The sequence below is a fragment of the Schistocerca americana genome, chromosome 8 (assembly GCF_021461395.2).
Source record: "Schistocerca americana isolate TAMUIC-IGC-003095 chromosome 8, iqSchAmer2.1, whole genome shotgun sequence".
Taxonomy (NCBI): Eukaryota; Metazoa; Arthropoda; class Insecta; order Orthoptera; family Acrididae; genus Schistocerca; species Schistocerca americana.
Genome location: NC_060126.1, coordinates 415,093,401 through 415,117,293, shown reverse-complemented (window position 1 = coordinate 415,117,293; position 23,893 = coordinate 415,093,401).

Sequence of the window (23,893 nt, the reverse complement as noted above, 5' to 3'; positions counted from 1 at the left end):
TAATCTGAATTTTGTCTGTGATTTAAGTTCTCGTAGTTGTCGTTCCTAAAGCGTCTGTTACTTTTCCTATTGAAATTACGTCCCTGATCATAATTACTGTATGTTTCTTGACCTTGGTTATTATACGAAAAGTTTTTGTTTACAAAAGAATAATCAGATTGCTGCACTTCTAAAAGCTGCAACAGATCCCTGAACGCCGAAATGTTTTCTTTTTGCTGGCCCGTTAGAAGTGACACCCTTAATGACCGTGGTAATTTAGAGATGCATAATTGTATGAGTGCGGATTCACTGTACGGTTCGCTTAGGTACTGGTTTTGTTGGACCATATGCTCAAAAAATTGCGTGACACTGGGAAAATTGGAATTCTCATAATTTGGCAAACTAATTAGTTGATCTTTAATTCCGCGCTGTGTCGTCTTCGACCAGTACGCTGATAGAAAAGCATTCTGAAACTCTTCTACCGAATAGCACTGTCTCGCGATCGGTCTCATACGAGTTGCCGGTTCGCCTTCCAAAAAGCTGCAAATAAATTCAAGTTTATGCGTAACAGGCCAAGTCGGTGGAAAAGCAAAGCTAAACTGTTGTATCCAATCCAGTGGGTGAATCTGTGTTCTGTCGTTTTTAAACACTTTAAACTTTCTCACTGACAGAAAATGTTTGTAATCAAAATTATCGTCTCTGTGTGATGGAACAGGTTCAGGACTGTAAGAGAATCTATTGAACTGTGGTTGTTCGGAATCAAAGTCCCGTACTCTCTGTAGATTACCCAAATTATACGCGTTGCGCGAGTCTGACAGATGTTCGCAAAGTGGCGTCTGCTGTGATGTGTTATTAACTGAAATACTTTTCATCTCTGTTACTTCTTGTTGTAAACTCGATAACTTACTACGCAACGTGTTATTGGACGAATCGATCTCATTACTTGTCTGCTGTAAATTTTGAAATTCAGGTGTTTGGTTAAATGAAACCGGTGAAGTATCGTCTGATTTGTTGTCATTACTACTTTCTATAACATCAATACGACTGGCCAATTCATCATACTTTTCAGTTAGTATTTTTACCTGCTCATCAGACTTAGTGTCAGAGGCATTAATCTGTTTTTGCAATTTACGTGTTGTTTCGTTCAGTTTTTTAACGTCAGTTTTGACGACTTCGGAATCCTGTGTTAGTTCTAATTGTTCGAGTCTGTCGGTCACTGTTTGAAATTCGGTTGTGTATGTGTCTGTTTTCGATTTAAGATCAGAAATTTCGTCACGTAATTCTGTGTTCGACTGTTTGATGGAATTAATTTCGTCGCACACTGTAGCAATATTGTTATCTACATATGTCTTCGCTTTCGCGAACATTTTACGTTTGTCTTCTTGTCTCTGTGCTGTGATTGTTTCCATTACTTGTCGTTTTACTTTGTTTTGATCCTGAATAAATTTACGGGAACGCGTATCACTGTTTTGTATATGGTGATTAAAGCGTTCGTCAATCTGAGTGTTCTGTTGGTTGAATTTCGCGTCTATCTTTTCATCCATTGTGCGCAAAAGTTCTGCTGCCATTGCTTTAAACTCGTCCCGTAATTGTGTAGCTTTTTCAGAGCATTGTTTAGCGACTCCGTTAATTTCGTCTCTAAATGTTTCTGTTGCGGCTGTTTGCATTTCCCTTAATTCCTGAGCAACAGACCTAATTTCTTCGCTACTTTTTTTTTGAACAAGCCTCAATTTCCACGCGCAACTGTTCTTTAGTGTCATGGCACTGCGCGGCAACGGCTCTAATTTGTTCACTAAGCTGTCTGGAATTGTCGTCTAATTTTTCATTTAACTGTCTGGAATTGTCGTCTAATTTTTCATTAAAGTATTGCTTGAGTTTTTCGTTATCTTGTTTGTTATCTACACTCTGTTATCTGACCTGTTCACTAAGTTGTTTGAGATTTTCGTCATTATTGTCAAGTTTTTCATTTAAGTGTTTGGCCTGTTCACTCTGTTGTTTAGAATTGTTATCAAATCTTTCATTAAACTGCTTAGTCATTTGTAGCAGCAATGCCATAATTGGATTCGACTCAAAGTCAGCATTTCTATTCTCTGTGCTGTTTAATGGTGGATCTGGAATTGTTTCGCTTTCTGTAACCATTTGGTTATTTTGAGATTTACAAAAAGGTTTATCAGTCGAATGTACACTGTCGGTCATTATTTCTGAATTAAATGGATCCGTCGTACTTTCAGAACACTGTCCATTTTCATTAGACAAATTTGTCTGTTCGTCACGTGAATTTAGTAAACCGGTTGTGTTAAGCTGAGCAGCGCTCATTACAATAGTGCGCCCCGCGTCATAAATTGTCGTCAAATCAACACAAGACACAATCGAGTTCGTTTGTTCATCACTAAGGTCTACATCATTATTAATGGTTGGAACGCACTGATTCTCAGTGAACGCAGGATTGTCATCATTACACTGCGTGTCACAATTACTATCGGTCACGCTGTTTAAGTCGGTAATTTCATTCAAAATACCTCGCGATACACTATTCACAGTCTTTCGCGGCATTTTTACAATAGTCACAATTGTTCACAAAAGAAATAAGCACAGATGCAAAAAGCAACAAACACAAATACAACAGAGCAAAGAATTGCCGTTGACCTGTAGAAAGAAAGTCACAATATTAGTAAAAGCGTTGCGCCAAATCCTAATTATATCTAAGCAAATAAGAGCAGATATCTGACTGTTTTTCAAAAGACTCTCAACGAAATACGATCCTGGACTGGGTGACGCCAAGTGTAACCTCCCCACCGAAAATTTTAAGTAATTTTATTTTAAATGCTTATGGACATTGTGCTAAGTGTAAGCTCCCCAGAGAAATTTTGAAACACAATAGTGGAATTTTAACAAGAATACAACCTAACGTAAGCTCCCAGCAAATAAATTTAATGACAATAAAAATGAGAATCGCAATCTGACTCAAGGTGTAAGCTGTCACGAAAATAATGAAAAACAATTCAATGCTAATGAGACTTCAGTGACAATGTAAACTCAATTAAACCGAAATATCGGTCTTTGGCCCTGTGCAAAAATCAGAATTAATTTCTTACCTCAGTATAACTGCATGTCAAAGTTCTGCTCTTATTGTTGGCCACGGCTTGGAGGAACTGCATCGCAAGTAATATTTAAAATTTTTTTTTTTTTTTAAGTTTAACTGAAACTTTTCTTTAAAGGAAATGGAAGGAAATCGTTCGTTCAATTAAATAGTTCTTTTGTTAAAAATATTGCTTTGAAAACCAAAATTATTATTGGGGCGATTGTTGCACAAATTAGTTACAGTTAATTTACATTATTAGCTGAGCGCATTGAAAAATAATATACCTCATCCTGAATCTTGACCAGAGTGCCATGTCGACGCCCGCCGACTCCTCACACACAACTGCACTGGGCTGCTACTACTGACATACTGCACTGCTCACAGACTGCTACTGACAGACTGCCCACTGACTACTGCTCGCAACTGTACTGCACGACTACTACTGACAGACTACCGCTCGCAACTCTCGCGCGGTCAAGCGCAGACTAGCCACGATAAATGGCTCTCTGGTCAGAGACTCTGCAATGCCTCGCCATCGCCGCCACACAACATACGTGTTTCAACGGGTCAGCAGAAAGAAAATATTTCGGCATTCAGAGATCTGTTAAAGCTTTTGGAAGTTCAGCAATCAGATTATTCCTTCATAAACAAAAATTTTTCACATAATAACCAAGGTCAACAAGGATACAGCAATTACGATCAGCCACACTATTTCAATAGCAAAGCTAATAGACGCTTCAGGAACGACAACCACCAGAACTATAATAACAGACAAAATTTTAATCATCAGTATCGTCATAGTTATCAGCAACCGCAAACACAGTTTGGTAACAATAGAGGTTTTTCCCCCACAACAGAATCAAAGGCAGCCGGTTAGCATATCTAACCAACAATGTAATGTACAAGGTCAACCAAGCTTTAATGTTTCGCCGCCTACACGTATAGCGTCAGCCACACCAAATAGTAACGCACAGCAACAAGGAAATCAGTGCGTACAGAAAACTCACCATTTCAACTCATATCGCAATGCACCCTATAGAAATGACTATTATGACAGACGTAAAAGTAATGAGCACAGTTTTCAGCGTAACAGTCGATCATACCAGCAGCAGAATCATCCGCAACAACAGATTATCATGAATGAACCAGACAGTATATATCATCCCGAACGTAATACGTCAGGAAGAAATAACAAAACAGTACAAATAGTCGAAATGCCACAGCATCCTCCCGCAAATAATAGCACGTCAGATAGAATCTGACTAGATACAGTACAGGTTGCATCTTCCAGCAACGTAAGTAATACTTTTGACACACAGAACCATGTTCACGAAAATGTTATTACTTTTGACGACATCCGAGACACTCTTTTGCAGGAAAGACCAGTATTCAAAAAACCATTTCACACCCTGTCATTGAAGTAAAGATTGGAGCATCCAAATTTTCAGCAGTAATCGATTCTGGATCACCTATGTCAGTTATAAATGAGGAATCTTTCAACGAATGTAACAAAGAGAATACCTATCCTACGTTACCATTAGGCAAAACTAAAGCAAAAGGAGCAGTATCTGGTAAAGGAGTAGATGTAAAATTACAGACACACTTATCATTTTCTATTGCAGGTCATACGTTTGACTCAAATTTTTGGATTGTTGCCTTATTTACAACAGACGTTATTTTAGGTACGAATTTTCTGGTACAACATGACGCAATTATTGACTTTCAAAACTCCTATTTAATGTTAAAGGATGAAAATGTACAACTAGCTTTAGAATTTCAGTATTCTTTATCTGCAGAAGAACAAACAATTAATCGTACAGAAGTCATTTCCGCATCACGTGACATAGACTGTCATTCCACATTGTTCACAGATACGTACGTACACAACTATAATACTCCAGACGAAGCCGACTATTACGTTATACAGATGATTTCTGATAAAGTTAAAGAGAGCAGTGGAACTACAGACGACGAACGAACGCAACTACGCAAAATCTCTTTTACAGCAAGCTCCAGTTTTTGACAACATCCCTGGTACTATGTCCGGTTTTATGTATGAATTTCAAGTTAAACACCACGACACGTTTAAAGCCAAACATTATCCCATTCCGTATATTCACAGAGAACAAGTTAAGAAAGAATTGCAAGCTATGCTTGGACAAGGAATTATTGAACCGGCAGTCAGTCCGTACATAAACCCACTCCATATTGTTAAGAAAAAGGATGGTTCACTTCACCTCGTACTTGATTCGTGTCACATTAATGACATCATTATTAATGAAACAGATCGCCCTCAAACACTAGAAGAACTTCTACAGAAATTTCATGGTACTGCTATTTATTCCACATTAGACTTGAAATCGGGATTTTGGCAAATTCAGCTCCATCCGGACTGCAGAAAGGACAGGCTTTTCTCTGTTTTCGTGACTGTTATCAATTTTGTAAATTACCGTTCGGTTTAACTATTTCTTCAGCAGCATTTATTCGCGGTTTGAATACTATACTTCCGACAGAATTAAAAGACAGTATCACTACGTATGTAGACGACATTCTTATTGCAGAAGCTAACTGGTCTGAACACAATCTGATTCTTGAACAACTGTTGCGAACTTTTCGTGCACAAGGACTCACAGTTAATCTCAGTAAATCGCAATTTGGCAAAACTTCTATAAACTTTCTTGGACATGTAATTTCAGCAGAAGGCATTGCGCATGACCCGGAAAAACTTCAAGCTTTACGTGACATTACTGTACCTATGACGAAGAAACAACTACGCAGCTTTTTGGGTTTAATTAACTTTTTTCGTAAATTTATTCATTACTCTGCTTTAGACACCCCTAGATTATGTCAATTGACGGGTAAGAACACTATGTGGTCCTGGGATAGCGAAGCACATTCTGAATTTGTCAATCTGATACAAGCTTTGTTGAATGCACCACTTTTATCACATCCAGATCTTACTAGAAATTTTTCCATTGCCACCGACAGTTCTAATACCGCTTTAGGCGTACACATTTTTCAGGAAATTGAAGAAGATGGTTGTACAGTAATTAAAAACATCGCCTTCGCGAGTCGCATTCTGTCAGCTGCTGAACGCAATTATTCTGTTACAGAACTTGAAACATTATGTGTTGTACGGGCATTTACGAGATTTAGGCATTTTCTTTATGGAAGACATACGACCGCTTACACAGATCATAGAGCGATACAGTTTTTACTTTCCGCTAAATTTACACATGACAGGTTAAGCAGATGGAAACTTTATTTACAGGAATTTAATTTTACTATTGTTCACATTCCCGGTACACAAAATATTGTAGCAGACGCACTATCCCGTTCTCTCAGCAACAATCAGCAAGACATCGCAACCAACTTCTGCCAAGCAAATTTTAGCGTCATGTACATTCAACAAGTTGCATTTGAAAATTTCATTTCGGCGTCATTACGAGATATAGCACAGGAGCAGAGTAAAGACAACGTATGGAAAGAAATTAAACACCTTTGGCAAGATAAGAATTATGTTACCATTAGAAACCATTACATTGTAAACAATAACATTCTGTTTGGCCGCTCTCACCCTGACAGCAACAACTGGTTACTATGAATTCCTGACGAACTTGTTAACAAATTAAATTGGTATACTCATTTAAGTTACGCACATTACGGAGCCAGAAAATGTTTTCTTATACTGAGACAGAACTGTTATTTTACCAACATGGAGAAACGTATTCGACGAGTTTTTTCGTCATGTAATATCTGCCAGAAAGCTAAGTCAGATACGACTTCACATATTCCTCCGTTACATCCCATTGTACCTGTTAAATTGAGACACATGGCCGCTGTAGACATTTTTGGTTCGCTTCCCAGAACTAATAGAGGTTTTTGCTACATCTTTGTCGCTGTTGAACTCACGTCAAAATTTGTTACCTTTACTCCGTTACGCAAAGCTACTGCTAAATCTGTTTGGAATGAATTTGTAAAACATTTTTTATTTCATGTAGGGCATGTATTGAAAGTAATTTGCGACAATGGATCACAGTTTCGATGTGCTATATGGACACGTATGTTACGAGCTAGAAACACATCTCCGATTTATATATCCAGGTACCACGCTTCTTCGAACCCTTGTGAACGACTAATGAAAGAAATTGGTAAACTATGTAGAATATACTGCTATAAAAAACATATTGATTGGGATACACACATACTGTCGTTCCAGGATGTAATTAATTCCATACCAAATGAATCTACTATGCTATCTCCGACTGTTATAATGAAAAATGTTGAACCACCTAACAAAATTAAAGAATTAGTATCCTTTCCTACATCTCGTCGACTACGACACCTGAAATAATGGACATTGCGCTGAACAACGTCAAACGTGCCGTAGAGCGCCGGAGAAGACAGCAAAAACAGGTTTGTACACGCTGTGACTTTCACATTGGACAGAAGATATTAGTACGTACACAGTATTTATCCAACGGAGGGAAAAGTAGATGCAGTAAATTTGAGCTTCTATACGCAAGTCCATATCGAATTCGCAGCATTCCTCACCCCAATGTAGTACACCTCAAAACTCTGAGAACCAGAAAAAGTAAAGGCAATCACCATGCCTCCAATATTAAACCGTTTATTGAATGAACATAGTTTATGATTTATCACACTGTAATGCCATTTTCTGATTTTTATGTGACCAATGATGCAATTATATTTATGTGACTACTTACTGATGATTATCATATTTTTTCTTGGCAAGTGCCCGGCAAGGTAAGGTTAGCAGGTCGCTTTTCTTGTCGTTATACACTCCTGGAAATTGAAATAAGAACACCGTGAATTCATTGTCCCAGGAAGGGGAAACTTTATTGACACATTCCTCGGGTCAGATACATCACATGATCACACTGACAGAACCACAGGCACATAGACACAGGCAACAGAGCATGCACAATGTCGGCACTAGTACAGTGTATATCCACCTTTCGCAGCAATGCAGGCTGCTATTCTCCCATGGAGACGATCGTAGAGATGCTGGATGTAGTCCTGTGGAACGGCTTGCCATGCCATTTCCACCTGGCGCCTCAGTTGGACCAGCGTTCGTGCTGGACGTGCAGACCGCGTGAGACGACGCTTCATCCAGTCCCAAACATGCTCAATGGGGGACAGATCCGGAGATCTTGCTGGCCAGGGTAGTTGACTTACACCTTCTAGAGCACGTTGGGTGGCACGGGATACATGCGGACGTGCATTGTCCTGTTGGAACAGCAAGTTCCCTTGCCGGTCTAGGAATGGTAGAACGATGGGTTCGATGACGGTTTGGATGTACCGTGCACTATTCAGTGTCCCCTCGACGATCACCAGTGGTGTACGGCCAGTGTAGGAGATCGCTCCCCACACCATGATGCCGGGTGTTGGCCCTGTGTGCCTCGGTCGTATGCAGTCCTGATTGTGGCGCTCACCTGCACGGCGCCAAACACGCATACGACCATCATTGGCACCAAGGCAGAAGCGACTCTCATCGCTGAAGACGACACGTCTCCATTCGTCCCTCCATTCACGCCTGTCGCGACACCACTGGAGGCGGGCTGCACGATGTTGGGGCGTGAGCGGAAGACGGCCTAACGGTGTGCGGGACCGTAGCCCAGCTTCATGGAGACGGTTGCGAATGGTCCTCGCCGATACCCCAGGAGCAACAGTGTCCCTAATTTGCTGGGACGTGGCGGTGCGGTCCCCTACGGCACTGCGTAGGATCCTACGATCTTGGCGTGCATCCGTGCGTCGCTGCGGTCCGGTCCCAGGTCGACGGGCACGTGCACCTTCCGCCGACCACTGGCGACAACATCGATGTACTGTGGAGACCTCACGCCCCACGTGTTGAGCAATTCGGCGGTACGTCCACCCGGCCTCCCGCATGCCCACTATAGGCCCTCGCTCAATGTCCGTCAACTGCACATACGGTTCACGTCCACGCTGTCGCGGCATGCTACCAGTGTTAAAGACTGCGATGGAGCTCCGTATGCCACGGCAAACTGGCTGACACTGACGGCGGCGGTGCACAAATGCTGCGCAGCTAGCGCCATTCGACGGCCAACACCGCGGTTCCTGGTGTGTCCGCTGTGCCGTGCGTGTGATCATTGCTTGTACAGCCCTCTCGCAGTGTCCGGAGCAAGTATGGTGGGTCTGACAACCGGTGTCAATGTGTTCTTTTTTCCATTTCCAGGAGTGTATATCAGACCGTGCACATTTTCCATTTTTCATGTTTGTATGATTGTTTTCCTGATTGCACTACGAAATCTTTAAGATATAACAAACACCAGTTGACTTTGACATTTTTCCCTTATGATATCTCAATATCTTGACTATTTTACATTTTTTTTGCTACTACATTATGGTACTCTGTATACATTTTTGCACCTGAACACTGTCTATGTTTTTGACATAATACGTTTTCTGTCATGCTATGCTGTATGCTTAATTATATCACTAGAAACCAGTTTTTATTTAATGGGTATATGATTTAAATGCAAGATATTAATCCTTATTCATCGTTTTCAGAAAGCAATAACGTGTAAAACAAACCACAGTGGATTACTTTGAAATGGGAATTTCACCTTCGGAATGAACTAAAGAAGATGCAATACCTCGTCATGAAGAGTAAATGGATCAGAATTAACAAACATTAACAAGAATATACTATACACATCGTATGATAGCAGTCTTATCTAATTTTTTCTTTCAGAATACGAGGCGATTGATGCAGGCTGTCAGACAGAACTACACATCTTAGTTTTAGTGATGAAATATGCTAGAAATAAGAAACTCTGTACTATGAATAGTTGTATGAAGTAAATGGTAATATGAATAATGAATAATGAAGTGTCGTTTTGCAGATGATAATGAATGACGATGAATAGTTATATGAAGAATATGGTAATATGAATAATGAAGTTTTTCTTTGCAGGTGATGATAGTAATGAAGTTATGGTAATATGAATAATGAAGTTTTTCCTTGCAGATGAGAATAATGATGAAGTTTATATATTTACTATTAGTTTAGAGATGTTATGTAGTTATTTAAGTATTTGTTGCAGTTCGTTTTGACAGTATGTCTTATGTCGCATGGTATAATGACTGAATGTTTTGGAAAGGACAGCTAGAGTACATATATATTGAGTACACATTTCATTACCTGTTAATTCGAAGTTCACTACTTTTCAGCATAATATGCGTTTCTTCTTTCAGCTCAATAATCCATTTTGTATTTTTTCTAGGAGAAGCTATTCATGAAGTTAATGTGCTATAAGCAGTTAGTCATTAAACCTGTTCTAGTACTTGCATCTTTTTTACCCATTTGTTTGTGTCATTCATGAATGTGATCACATATACTCTACTTGTTTCATAACCTTGCTACAGCTGACTCATGGCGAATGACGTTAGTAATTCTTATTTACAGCAATAAGTCAAAAGCAAATATTTTCATCCCCCAGCAATTAATTATCGATCCCAACGTAATGCATTGCTAGCTCAAAAAAATGTATTACCAGTCCCAAATAATGCTACCAGTTTAAGAGAGTTCTGAGTAATACTGAATGATGTTTTCTAACCACAGACCTTGAGTAATAGTTACAGTGTGTTACATTTTTAAATATGTCCTATGTCAGTTGAATGATGAGTTCTGAGTAATACTGAATGATGTTTTGTAATAATGCATAAATGCTATGCCAATAATTTCTGTAAATAATATTTTTGTTATATTCTATAAATGCTATGCCAATAATGAACTCTCATTTTGAATGATGACTTCTGAATAATACTGAATAATGTTTTATAAAACGATATGAATACTTTGTAATTGGCCAATGAATGCCACTGTTTCTTATATTTTAAATTTGTCTTATGTCACTTACATGCTATTATATATGAATACCAGTAGCCTGATGCTACACTCATTAGCTCCTTTTTTGAATGATGACTTCTGATGGTTTGTAACTGGCCAATGAGTGCCAATGATTACTATAACTAGATGAATTATGTTAATGCTATGCTATTAATTAACTCTTGTTTTGAATGATGACTTCTCATGGTTTGTAACTGGCCAATGAGTGCCAATGTTTACTATAACTAGATAAATTATGTAAATGGTATGCCATTAATTAACTCTTGCTTTGGAATGATGACTTCTTAACAATGCATAAAAATGTTTAGTAACTGGCCAATGAGTGCCAATGTTCACTGTAATCAGATGACTTATGAAAAATATTCTGTAATACTTCATACATAGTGCAGAAATGTTTAGTAACTAGGCAATGAGTGCTACCAATTACTCAAATCGGTTGATAGACTAGTGTATTTCTCAATGATGACTAGCATAAGACTTAATGTCCTTCACCTTCTGACCTAATTACCAGAAATTACTGCAATATCCGTTTGTCCTGTCTATCCTCATGATCATGGAGCACTATATTTGGTTTTTGCACTAATTCTACGTTGGTGTACCTTACAAGAACGTGGTGTAGACACGACATGCTGTCCACCACCTTGAACGATGGAGATGTTATTATGATCGCACTGTTTGGTGTACCTAATGTACTACCAAAATGATAACATTGAATATTAATACGACATTTCAGTGTCTTGGCTACACTGATTAATACTTCAGGGAAGAGAACTTCAGATTGTCTCACTTGGTGTTGTGCTTCTGTAGAAAGATATGGACTTTCAGTGAAGCTACATGCAACCTACTGTGCTACAACCATGATGCAATCCTTCCCTTTCCTATGCTAGTTCTTGTAAAATAGTAAAAATATATACAGTGCATGTGCACTTGATGTCATTTGTTAATATGTTTTGTACTCATTGCGTATACTAGTTCTTGTAAATTGATAGAAATATATACAGTGCGTGTGCACTTTATGTCATTTGTTGATATGATTTGTACTTATTGTGTATACATTTTGTCATTGCTTGATATGTTCTGTACTACAGTGCGTGTGCACTTTATGTCATTTGTTAAAGTGTTTTGTACTCATTGCGTATACATTTTGTCATTGCTTCATATTTGTCATTACTTGATATGTTCTGTACTCAGTGCATGTGCACTCTATTTCATTTCATGTTCTGCACTTATATATTTATATATTTATATATATATATATATATATATATATATATGTATATACTACGTGACTGTAAACTTAGTTAATTAAGAAAAATTTGTTGCTCATGGCATGGCAAGTCCAGTTGACTCACCATCGCTGCCAAATTTTTGCCCCCCCCCCCCCCCCCCCCCGCCAGTGGAGGGTTATGTAAGAGGTCCGAGCAGATGTAATTTTATGTAAGAGGTCCGAGCAGATGTAATTTCGATGTATTGCTCATGTGCTGCCTGCGATATGCAAGGTATAAGAGAATCGCTAACCAGAGAGCAGTGTTGACTGAGTACAAACTGTGTAGCTGTAACAGTATGTTGCTAGCCTGTGCTAGTCTGCGCTTGTCTGGAGTCTGCTCTGGTGTGGCATAGTGTATCATGTTGGCTGGGCCGGTCGCGGTGCAGCGATGCCGGAGCCTGAGTATTATTGTATAAGGTAAAAAGCAGCCTCGCGCATATCTAGTAATGTTATGTGAACTCCCATATAAATCTTTTAAAAATGTCCTAATAATAATCTTCGTGATATAAAGTAATTTCTAACAAACATTCATTTCAATTTAAAGAATCTACTAATTTCTTCAATCCATGATCATTCCTATTGTTGCAAAAGAAAAATCAGTTGCTTCCTTTCATAAATGACAAATCTATCGGCCAGCATTGCACAGAGCTGTGCCGGGAAAATTTTAGGTAAGAGCAGATATATTCGCCGTTTTTATTGAGGTAAGAATTTTTGCTTTTTTTTATTCAGAATGATCTTACAGGGCCATGACGCAGCACTGCTGTCGTCCAAAATTTACCAGGTTACTGAATTAATTTTTTATTACGAGGTTTAGCAATTTTTCTGTTTCAAGCTTACATTAGATGAGAAAAGAATTTTGTGGGTACATTAAATGTGAATGCATTTCTGTACGGAGGTTATAAATGGGAACCAATTTTGTTTTGAGGACACACAAAAATTAGTATCACTATCCATAATATTTATTTTATTATTATTTTTTGTGGGAAGGTTACAACGTCAGACTTCGAAAAAACAAGTGAGGCGTTGTTCATGTGGTTTACCCAACAGAGACAGAAGGGTGCTCCGATTTCTGGCCCAATCTTGCAAGAAAAAGCTTTGTTTTTCAGAAACCAGCTGCAGGAAGGAGATGACAACTCTGCCGCTAGTGTGGGCTGGTTCGACAAGTGGAAGAAGAGGTATGGAGTGCGTCAACTAGACGTATGTGGAGAAAAACTCTGATGACGTTCAGGCCATTCAAAAATTTATCGTCGAGTTTAAAAAAAATCATAACTGACGAAAATTTGTCTAATGAACCAATATATAACTGTGACGAAACGGGGCTAAATTTTAAAATGTTACGAGCGAGAACACTTGCTTCTTGTGAAGAAAAAAGTGCTCCTAAGCACTAAAAAAGCAATGAGCGGCTCACAGTTATGGCAGCTTCAAATGCAACTGGAAACCACAAACTAAAACTATTTGTGATTATGAAGTGTGCCAAGTCAAGAGCATTCAAGAACGTATCCATCTCAGCTCTTCCGGTTGTCTATACACACCAGAATAATGCCTAGATGAATCAGGAAATCTTCAAGAGCTGGTTTTTTAACTCATTTGTACCTGACTGCAAGAATTTTTTAAAAGAAAGGGGACTGCCATGCAAAGCAATTTTGCTCATGGATAATGCGTCCTCACATCCGAGTACAGGAGAATTGCTGTGCGACGGTAACAGCGCCTTGTTTTTCCCACCAAACGTTACCTTTCTCATTCAGCCCATGGATCAGGGCATTCTGGAATGTCTAAAAAAAAGTATCGACGGCGATTTCTACAGTCAATCCTGCATTCCGAAGACAACGAAAGCATTGTAGGAGCTTTGCTTTTTTAGTGCCCAGGAGCACTTTTTTCTTCACAAGAAGCAAGTGTTCTCGCTGGTAACATTTTAAAATTTAGCCCCGTTTCGTCACAGTTATATACTTGTTCATTAGACAAAACATTGCCGCGAGGAAACGTTGCAGCTTCGCCAAACAAAAGACACTTCACTATTACTTGTCAAAATAAATAGTTATTGTTATTCTGCCAATGCAAATGCATGTGTAAATACTTTTATTTTAATAAAGTTCATATTTTGACCTGTATTACTTACAATATCATAATATTTCTTTTTCCATTTAAATTTCTATAGTCCGAGTTTTCGATGGTTCGAGGTGGTTCCGGTCCCGTTCACCTCGAACTATCGAGACTCTACTGTATTTACATAGCGTCACACTATATATGTATAATATGTTTTGTTGAAATGGGTCCAGTGGCTTAGGAGGAGACGTGGAAAATTGTATATATATAAAACAATGGAAAATCCAGGATGGAATAACGATATCGAATAATAACAATATCACGAAAAGGATAGATTGCTGTTCACCGTATAGTGGAGATGTTGAGTTGCAGACAGGTGCAACAAAGCCTGATAAACGAGTAGGCTTTCGGCCAAAAGCACTTCTTCTGAATTAGACAACACACACACGCACACACACACATCCACGCAATCACAACTCACACACAGTCATGACTATTAGTCTTCTGGTTGTGCCTGTCTGTGACCCAACTGTTTCACTATATTAGTAGACCAATTTCAACCAACTTGGTACACGCATCATTTACTGACTGGAAAGAATCACTGTGGGGATGAGAACCACCCATCTATGAGAGGGGTGTGGGTGAGTGTGAAAGAAGCAGTGTAGTCCACTACGTGAGAATATTCGTACTTTAGTTATCCACTATTTGAGAATGAGAGCATTTAGAGACTTGTACAAACTTTATACATAATTTCAAATCTCTACGAAGCTTTTTATCGTTGATGACTCCCAACAAGTGATGAAATTAAAAATTGTCGTTTACTACATTTTTGTTGCTCTTGCAATAAAATTGCCACGTGATGCCTGACGTTTTAATTTATTATGTCTTTACTACTAACCGTTTTCGTCACAGATGTTGCAGACGATATTAACATTCACCACTGAATGTACCAGAAAAATAGCATTCTTGTACGACGTTTAGTTTAGGAGAAACGATGCAAACATGAATGCGTCATAAACTACGGCATCAAATGGCTCTGAGCACTGTGGGACCTAACATCTGAGGTCATCAGTCGCCTAGAACTTAGAACTACATAAACCTAACTAACCTTAGCACATCACACACATCCATGCCCGAGGCAGGATTCGAACCTGCGACCGTAGCGGTCGCGCGGTTCCAGACCGCAGCTCCTAGAACCGCTCGGCCACCGGCACTACCGCATCACTCAAGAGTAAATTTATTACTTCATTGCTGCTAACTCTGTTCGCAACACTTTTCGCAAAAAGTGTCCACATTTGCCGCTGAATGATCTACAAAAATATATATTGTACGACACATAGTTCAGGAGATATGATGTCAAATACTGAGACGCGAGGAAAAACTGTCGCATAATGCCAGACGTCTTAATTTATCACTTCTTTACTGGTAACTCTGCGCAGAACCTCCTCATTCCTTATCTGATCAGTCCACCTGATTTTCAACATTAGTCTATAGTACCACATCTCAAATGCTTTGATTCTCTTCTGTTCCGGTTTTCCCACAGTACATGTTTCACTACCATACAATGCTGTACTCGAGATGTACATTCTCAGAAATTTATTCCTCAAATTAAGGCCGATATTTGATATTAGAAGACTTCTCTTGGCCAGGAATGCCTTTTTGCCGTTGCTAGTCTGCTTTTGATGTCGTCGTTGCTCCTTCCGTCATTAGTTATTTTACTGCCTAGGCAGCGGATTTCCTTACCTTCATCTACTTCGTGACCATCAATCCTGATATTAAGTTTCTCGCTATTCTCATTTATTCTACTTCTTATTACCTTCGCCTTTCTTCGATTTACTCTCTATCCATACTCTGTAGTCACTAGACTGTTCATTCCGTTCAGCAGATCACGCAATTCTTCTTCAGTTTCACTGGTAGCAATGCCACCAGCGAATCGTATCATTGATATCCTTTCATCTTTAATTTTAATTCCATTCCTGAACCTTTCTTTTATTTCCATCATTTGCTGTCTCGATGTACAGACTGAACAATAGGGGCGAAAGGGTACATCCCCGTCTTACAACCTTTTTAATACGAGCACTTCGTTCTTGGTCGTAAACTCTTATACATATTATATATTACCCGTCTCTCCCTATACCTTACCCTTACTTTTTTCAGAATTTCGAACACCTTGCGTCATTGTATATTGTCGAACGCTTTTCCCAGGTCGACAAATCCTAATAACGTGTCTTGACTTTTCTTTAGTCTTGCTTCCATTATTAATCCCAACGTCAGAATTGCATCTCTCGTGCCTTTACCTTTCTTAAAGCCAAACTGATCTTTTTGTTACCACTTCCCCAAGTGGTTTTATAAATTCTGATGGAATGTTATCTATTCCTTCTGTCTTATTTGATCTTAAGTACTCCATAGCTCTTTTAAATTCTGATTCTAAATTGACACATGTTTCATCTCCTATCACATAAGACAAATCTTCCCTCTCATAGAGGCTTTCAATGTATTCTTTCCACCTATCTACTTCTCTTCTGCGTTTAACAGTGGATTTCTCGTTGCACTCTTCATGTTATCACACTTGCTTTTAATGTCATTGAAGGTTGTTTTGACTTTCCTGTATGCTGAGTCCGTCCTTCCGACCATCATTTCTTTTTCGATGTCTCCACATTTTTCTTGCAGCCATTTCGTCCAAGCTTCCCTGCACTTTCTATTTATTTCATTCCTCAGCGACTTGTATTTCTGTATTCCTGATTTTCCCAGAACATGTTTGTACTTCCTCCTTTCATCAATCAACTGAAGTATTTCTTCTGTTAACCATGGTTTCTTCGCAGTTACCTTCTTTGTACTTGTGTTTTCCTTCCCAACTTCTGTGATGGCCCTTCTTAGAGATGTCCTTTCCTCTTCAACTGTACTGCCTACTGAGCTATTCCCTACTGCTGTATCTATAGCCTTAGAGAACTGTAACCGTATCTCGTCATTCCATAGTACGTCTGTATCCCACTTTTTTGCGTATTGATTCTTCCTGACTAATGTCTTAAACTTCAGCGTATTGTTCATCACTGATCTGAGTCTATATCTGCTCCTGAGTACACCTTACAATCCAGTATCTGATTTCGGAACCTCTGTCTGACCATGATGCAATCTAACTGAAATCTTACTGTATCACCTGACCTTTTCCAAGTATACCTCCTCGTCTTGTGATTCTTGAATAGAGTATTCGCTATTACAGAAACTTGTTACAGAACTCAATTAGTCTTTCTCCTCTCTCATTCGCTGTCCCGAGCCCATATTCTCCTGTAACCTTTTCTTCTTCTCCTTCCCCTACAACTGCATTCTAGTCTCCCATGACTATTAGATTTTCATCTCCCTTTACATACTGTATCACCCTTTCAATATCCTCATACACTTTCTCTATATCTCATCTTAAGCTTGCGACGTCGGCTTGTGTACCTGAACTATCGTTGTCGGTGTCGGTTTGCTGTCGAGTCTGATAAGAAAAACCCTGTCACTGAACTGTTTACAGTAACACACTCTCTGCCCTACCTTCCTATCCATAGCGAATCCTACTCCCGTTATACCATTTTCTGCTGCTGTTGATATTACCCTATACTCACCTGACCAGAAATCCTTGTCATATTTCCACTTCACTTCACTGACCCCTACTATATCTAGATTGAGCCTTTTCATTTCCGTTTTCAGATTTTCTAGTTTCCCTACCACGTTCAAGCTTCTGATATTCCACGCCCCGACTCGTAGAACGTTATCCTTTCGTTGATTATTCAATCTTTCTCCCATGGTAACCTCCCCCTTGGCAGTCCCCTCCCGGAGATCCGAATGGGGGACTATTCCGGAATATTTTGCCAATGGTGAGTTCATTATGACACTTATTCAATTACAGGCTACATGTTCCGTGACGGCCGAAGACTTCCGGCATAAGAAGTCACCCTCATTCTGCCAATGGCATTGTCAAAGAGGGTGGAGGAGCGGGCAGAGGTTCAGGGAGCTCTCTTGTCCTAGGGGTGGGAAACTGCTCTTAAAGGCGGAAGAATTAGCAATGATCAACCGCATGAGGATGCCGAAGGCAATGGAAACGCTTAATTTCCATGTTAGAGCTCATTTTAGTTTGGGCCCCATGTCCTTCCACCTACGCTCAATGGAGCACGTTATCATGATTTCATACGGGATACTCTACCTGTGCTGCTAGAACATGTGCCTTTACAAGTACGACACAACATGTGGTTCATGCACGATGGAGCTCCTGCACATCCTAGTCGAAGTGTTCGTACGCTTCTCAACAACAGATTCGGTGACCGATGGCGGAGCAGTTCCATGGCCTCCACGCTCTATTGACCTCAACCCTCTTCACTCTCATTTATGGGGGCATTTGAAAGCTCTTGTCTACCTAACCCCGGTACCAAATGTAGAGACTCTTCGTTCTCGTATTGTGGACGGCTGTGATACAATACGCCATTCTCCAGGGCTGCATCAGCGCATCAGGGATTCCATGCGACGGAGGGTGGATGCATGAATCCTCGCTAACGGAGGACATTTTGAACATTTCCTGTAACAAAGTGTTTGAAGTCACGCTGGTACGTTCTGTTGCTGTGTGTTTCCATTCCATGATTAGTGTGATTCGAAGAGAAGTAATATAATGATCTCTAACATGGAAAGTAAGCGTTTCCGGACACATGTTCACATAACATATTTTCTTTCTTTGTGTGTGAGGAATGTTTCCTGAGTTTGGCCGTACCTTTTTGTAACACTCTATATATATATATATATATATATATATATATATATATATATATATATATATATAATCCGTCCAGGTTATAACAGCCTCACCTGGCGAGGAATGACTGCTAGTCAGACGCACGTACGGAGCCTGCAGTATTAGTGACATGCTGTCCGTGTTCAGAATGGGGAAGGCACGCGATCTACAGTATCTGAGTTTGACCGGGAGCAGGTTGTGATGGCTCAGAGGCTCGAACATTTCGTAAACAGCACGACTTGTCGGATGTTCGAGGCGTGCTGTGGTGAGTGTCTTCAGGTTGGTGAAACCCTCATTTCATATTATGTCGGACTTCGTAGGCTGAGCAGACTGATAAAGCAACACAGGCGGCGAACTGTGGGGAAACTGGTATCAGACTTTAATGCTGGACGGAGTGCAAGTGTGTCTGAACACACAGTACACCGAACACTCCTAAAGATGGGCCTCCGCAACCGACGACCCACACATGTACCAATTTTAACACCGCAACATCGGGAACTACGACTGAAATCGGTATATGACCGTCGCTACTGGACGTTGGAGTAGTGGCAACGCGTTCCATGACCTGATGAATCCCAGTCATGACGGTGAGGGAACGCTAATCCGTCAGGGGAACAGCTCCTTGATACCAGTACTGTGGGAAGGAGACAAGATGGTCACGGCTACTTTACGGTCTGGGAAACATTCACTTGGGCATCCTTGAGTCCAGTGGACCTCGTGCAATGCACCATGACGACCAAGGAGTATCGTACACTGGTTGCGGACCACGTACACGCATTCATGACGATCGTACTTCCCGACGGCAATGGCACTTTTGAACAAGATAATGCGGCATGTGATGAGGCTAGGAGTGTGATGGAATGGTTACAGGTACACAGTGGTGAGTTCCACTTTATATACTGGCCCCCTAACTCTCCACCTCTGAACCGGATCGAACACATCTGGGATGTGACTGAGCGTGGCGTCGCAGCTCATCGCTCCCCTACCAGAAATTTGTGGGCATTACGTGACTTGTGTGCAGATGTGGAGCGAACGCCCTACAGCGGCCTACCAAGGCCTCGTTGCTTCCATCCCACCACGACGCGTCGCCGCTGTTATCCGTGCCAGCGGTGGGGTTGTAACCTCCGCGTGACACACAGTACTTGTTAAAGCCTGTGCTATGGTAAATGAAAGGGGTTCACCTTATGAGAAAGGATTTTCGTATAGTTATCGACCTCGTGTACCTGAATGGTGGCAAATCAGACTTACACCCACTCTGTAATAACAGTGATCCGTCAAGCAAGTTCTAAATGCAATTACACGTCAGGATGGACCAAAAGCAACCCTGATGATGCTACCAATTAGATAATAATACGGTCGCCAGCCTAATTAGGCATTAACTGACTTTCTTCCCTGTACAAGTTGGTATATATTCATGCAAAACAACAAGTAGTAACACTGCATAATATAGTAGAATTTTAGAACCAGAAAATCTATTGAACTGATAGTTTCGTCTTCTGTACTGATATGGAAAAACCATGAATACATAACACTGCACTATAATGTTTGCTGCAAAACTTTATACTGTCTATTAATATTACTAAAATCGAGCATAGGCTACCCTAGAAATAGCACTTTCGTGCCACACACACAAAATGTCAATTTTGATAAAGATAAAACACTGATAAATTTTGACTTTTATATTGACTTTAACTTTTGCTGGTCAAACCAATTTAGAACACTTCAGAATTCATATGAATAAAAGGGTCAGGGGGGGGGGACCCTGAAACTGTTATGATCGCTGTATTAAAAAGATTGATTACTGAATTTATTATGCGTTCAATATTTCCAGTGTATGTTACTACTCTTTGCATATTATTTACTGCTCGTTTAAATGCCTTTAAATCTGTCTCGAAATAATGAGCTTCATTACTATATCAATACTAAAGTTATCTTTCAACTTCGTTAGACCTTCGTTATTCATTTACTGGTTCATTAACAAAATATTTATTTAAACACCATTCTAACATAGCTAGTTCTGCAAATAGTTGTTATTAACACAAATTTTAAATTTTCATTCCGGGACACTCGGATTGCACAACATTTGGAAAGGACCCTGTCTTGGTTAGTTGTGAGGATAATTAAATGATGGGAAAGTTCTGGTAAAAGTTAGGTTATTATTGCACAGTTCACTCTCTGATCCATACGAATACAGTACTAAATGTTTCAACCTGCTAGTATCGATGCGGCGGTTGGCGGGCGGCGAGATGGCGAGGCACAGAGCACACATACAACCACAGCTATGGCTCTTGATGTATCGGCACTTTAATTCTTCTTGGCGTCGCAATACTTTTCCATTTAGTGCCTATGGAATTTCCCATGCTGTGTGAGCGTTGGAACGGCATACCCGAGGCTCAGTGAAGCTATGTCTTCCAGGAGGGCCTCCTCGCTCCAGAAGGTGTTGCTCAAACCAGTGCCAAACTTCAACTACTACTGCTGCTGAGCCCGTTGTGCCGTGCAGTGCCCGTGCGCATTTTCCCGCGCTCGCCTGCCATCCAACTTTTACCGCTCCCTTACAGACAGGGTATTCACCCGAGGTTTTGCATTCTACATATCCTAACACATTGCCTACGTATGGACCAGACGCACAGTTACAATTTTAAACATCTTACAACAGTTTCAAAATTTGTTACATTTCAATTCTATTACAATATTACTTGACATTTGACATAAACATTAATATTCACATTGAAATTCATTTACAGTTTTCTTAACACAATGCCATGAAAAAAAAATTGAAATCAGAACATCAATTACACAAATGTATCGAAAAATCAGAAGAAAAAAATTATTTATATGTACAATAGTACAGCGTCGTTGTTGTTACAGGGTACAAAGAACAACTGAGAGAAAATTTGGAATACATTTCACATAAATTTTCTCAGCATGTTATAATCTTAGGAGGAAATTTCAATTTACCAGATATAGACTGGGACACTCAGATATTTAGGACGGGTGGTAGGGACAGAGCATCGAGTGACATTATACTGAGTGCACTATCCGAAAATTACCTCGAGCAATTAAACAGAGAACCGACTCGTGGAGATAACATCTTGGACCTGCTGATAACAAACAGACCCGAACTTTTCGACTCTGTATGTGCAGAACAGGGAATCAGTGATCATAAAGCCGTTGCAGCATCCCTGAATATGGAAGTTAATAAGAATATAAAAAAAGGGAGGAAGGTTTATCCGTTTAGCAAGAGTAATAGAAGGCAGATTTCAGACTACCTAACAGATCAAAACGAAAAATTCTGTTCCGACACTGACAATGTTGAGTGTTTATGGAAAAAGTTCAAGGCAATCGTAAAACGCGGTTTAGACAGGTACGTGCCGAGTAAAACTGTGAGGGACGGGAAAAACCCACTGTGGTACAACAACAAAGTTAGGAAACTACTGTGAAAGCAGAGAGAGCTTCACTCCAAGTTTAAACGCAGCCAAAACCTCTCAGACAAACAGAAGCTAAACGATGTCAAAGTTAGCGTAAGGAGGGCTACGCGTGAAGCGTTCAGTGAATTCGAAAGCAAAATTCTATGTACCGACTTGACAGAAAATCCTAGGAAGTTCTGGTCTTACGTTAAATCAGTAAGTGGCTCGAAACAGCATATCCAGACACTCCGGGATGATGATGGCATTGAAACAGAGAATGACACGCGTAAAGCTGAAATACTAAACACCTTTTTCCAAAGCTGTTTCACAGAGGAAGACCGGACTGCAGTTCCTTCTCTAAATCCTCGCACAAACGAAAAAATGGCTGACATCGAAATAAGTGTCCAAGGAATAGAGAAGCAACTGGAATCACTCAACAGAGGAAAGACCACTGGACCTGACGGGATACCAATTCGATTCTACACAGAGTACGCGAAAGAACTTGCCCCCCTTCTAACAGCCGTGTACCGCAAGTCTCTAGAGGAACGGAAGGTTCCAAATGATTGGAAAAGAGCACAGGTAGTCCCAGTCTTCAAGAAGGGTCGTCGAGCAGCTGCGCAAAACTATAGACCTATATCTCTGATGTCGATCTGTTGTAGAATTTTAGAACATGTTTTTTGCTCGAGTATCATGCCGTTTTTGGAAACCCAGAATCTACTATGTAGGAATCAACATGGATTCCGGAAACAGCGATCGTGTGAGACCCAACTCGCTTTATTTGTTCATGAGACCCAGAAAATATTAGATACAGGCTCCCAGGTAGATGCTATTTTTCTTGACTTCCGGAAGGCGTTCGATACGGTTCCGCACTGTCGCCTGATAAACAAAGTAAGAGCCTACGGAATATCAGACCAGCTGTGTGGCTGGATTGAAAAGTTTTTAGCAAACAGAACACAGCATGTTGTTATCAATGGAGAGACGTCTACAGACGTTAAAGTAACCTCTGGCGTGCCACAGGGGAGTGTTATGGGACAATTGCTTTTCACAATATATATAAATGACCTAATAGATAGTGTCGGAAGTTCCATGCGGCTTTCCGCGGATGATGCTGTAGTATACAGAGAAGTTGCAGCATTATAAAATTGCAGCGAAATGCAGGAAGATGTGCAGCGGATATGTACTTGGTGCAGGGAGTGGCAACTGACCCTTAACATAGACAAATGTAATGTATTGCGAATACATAGAAAGAAGGATCCTTTGTTGTATGATTATATGATAGCGGAACAAACACTGGTAGCAGTTACTTCTGTAAAATATCTGGGAGTATTCGTGTGGAACGATTTGAAGCGGAATGATCATATAAAATTAATTGTTGGTAAGGCGGGTACCAGGTTGAGATTCATTGGGAGAGTCCTTAGAAAATGTAGTCCATCAACAAAGGAGGTGGCTTACAAAACAC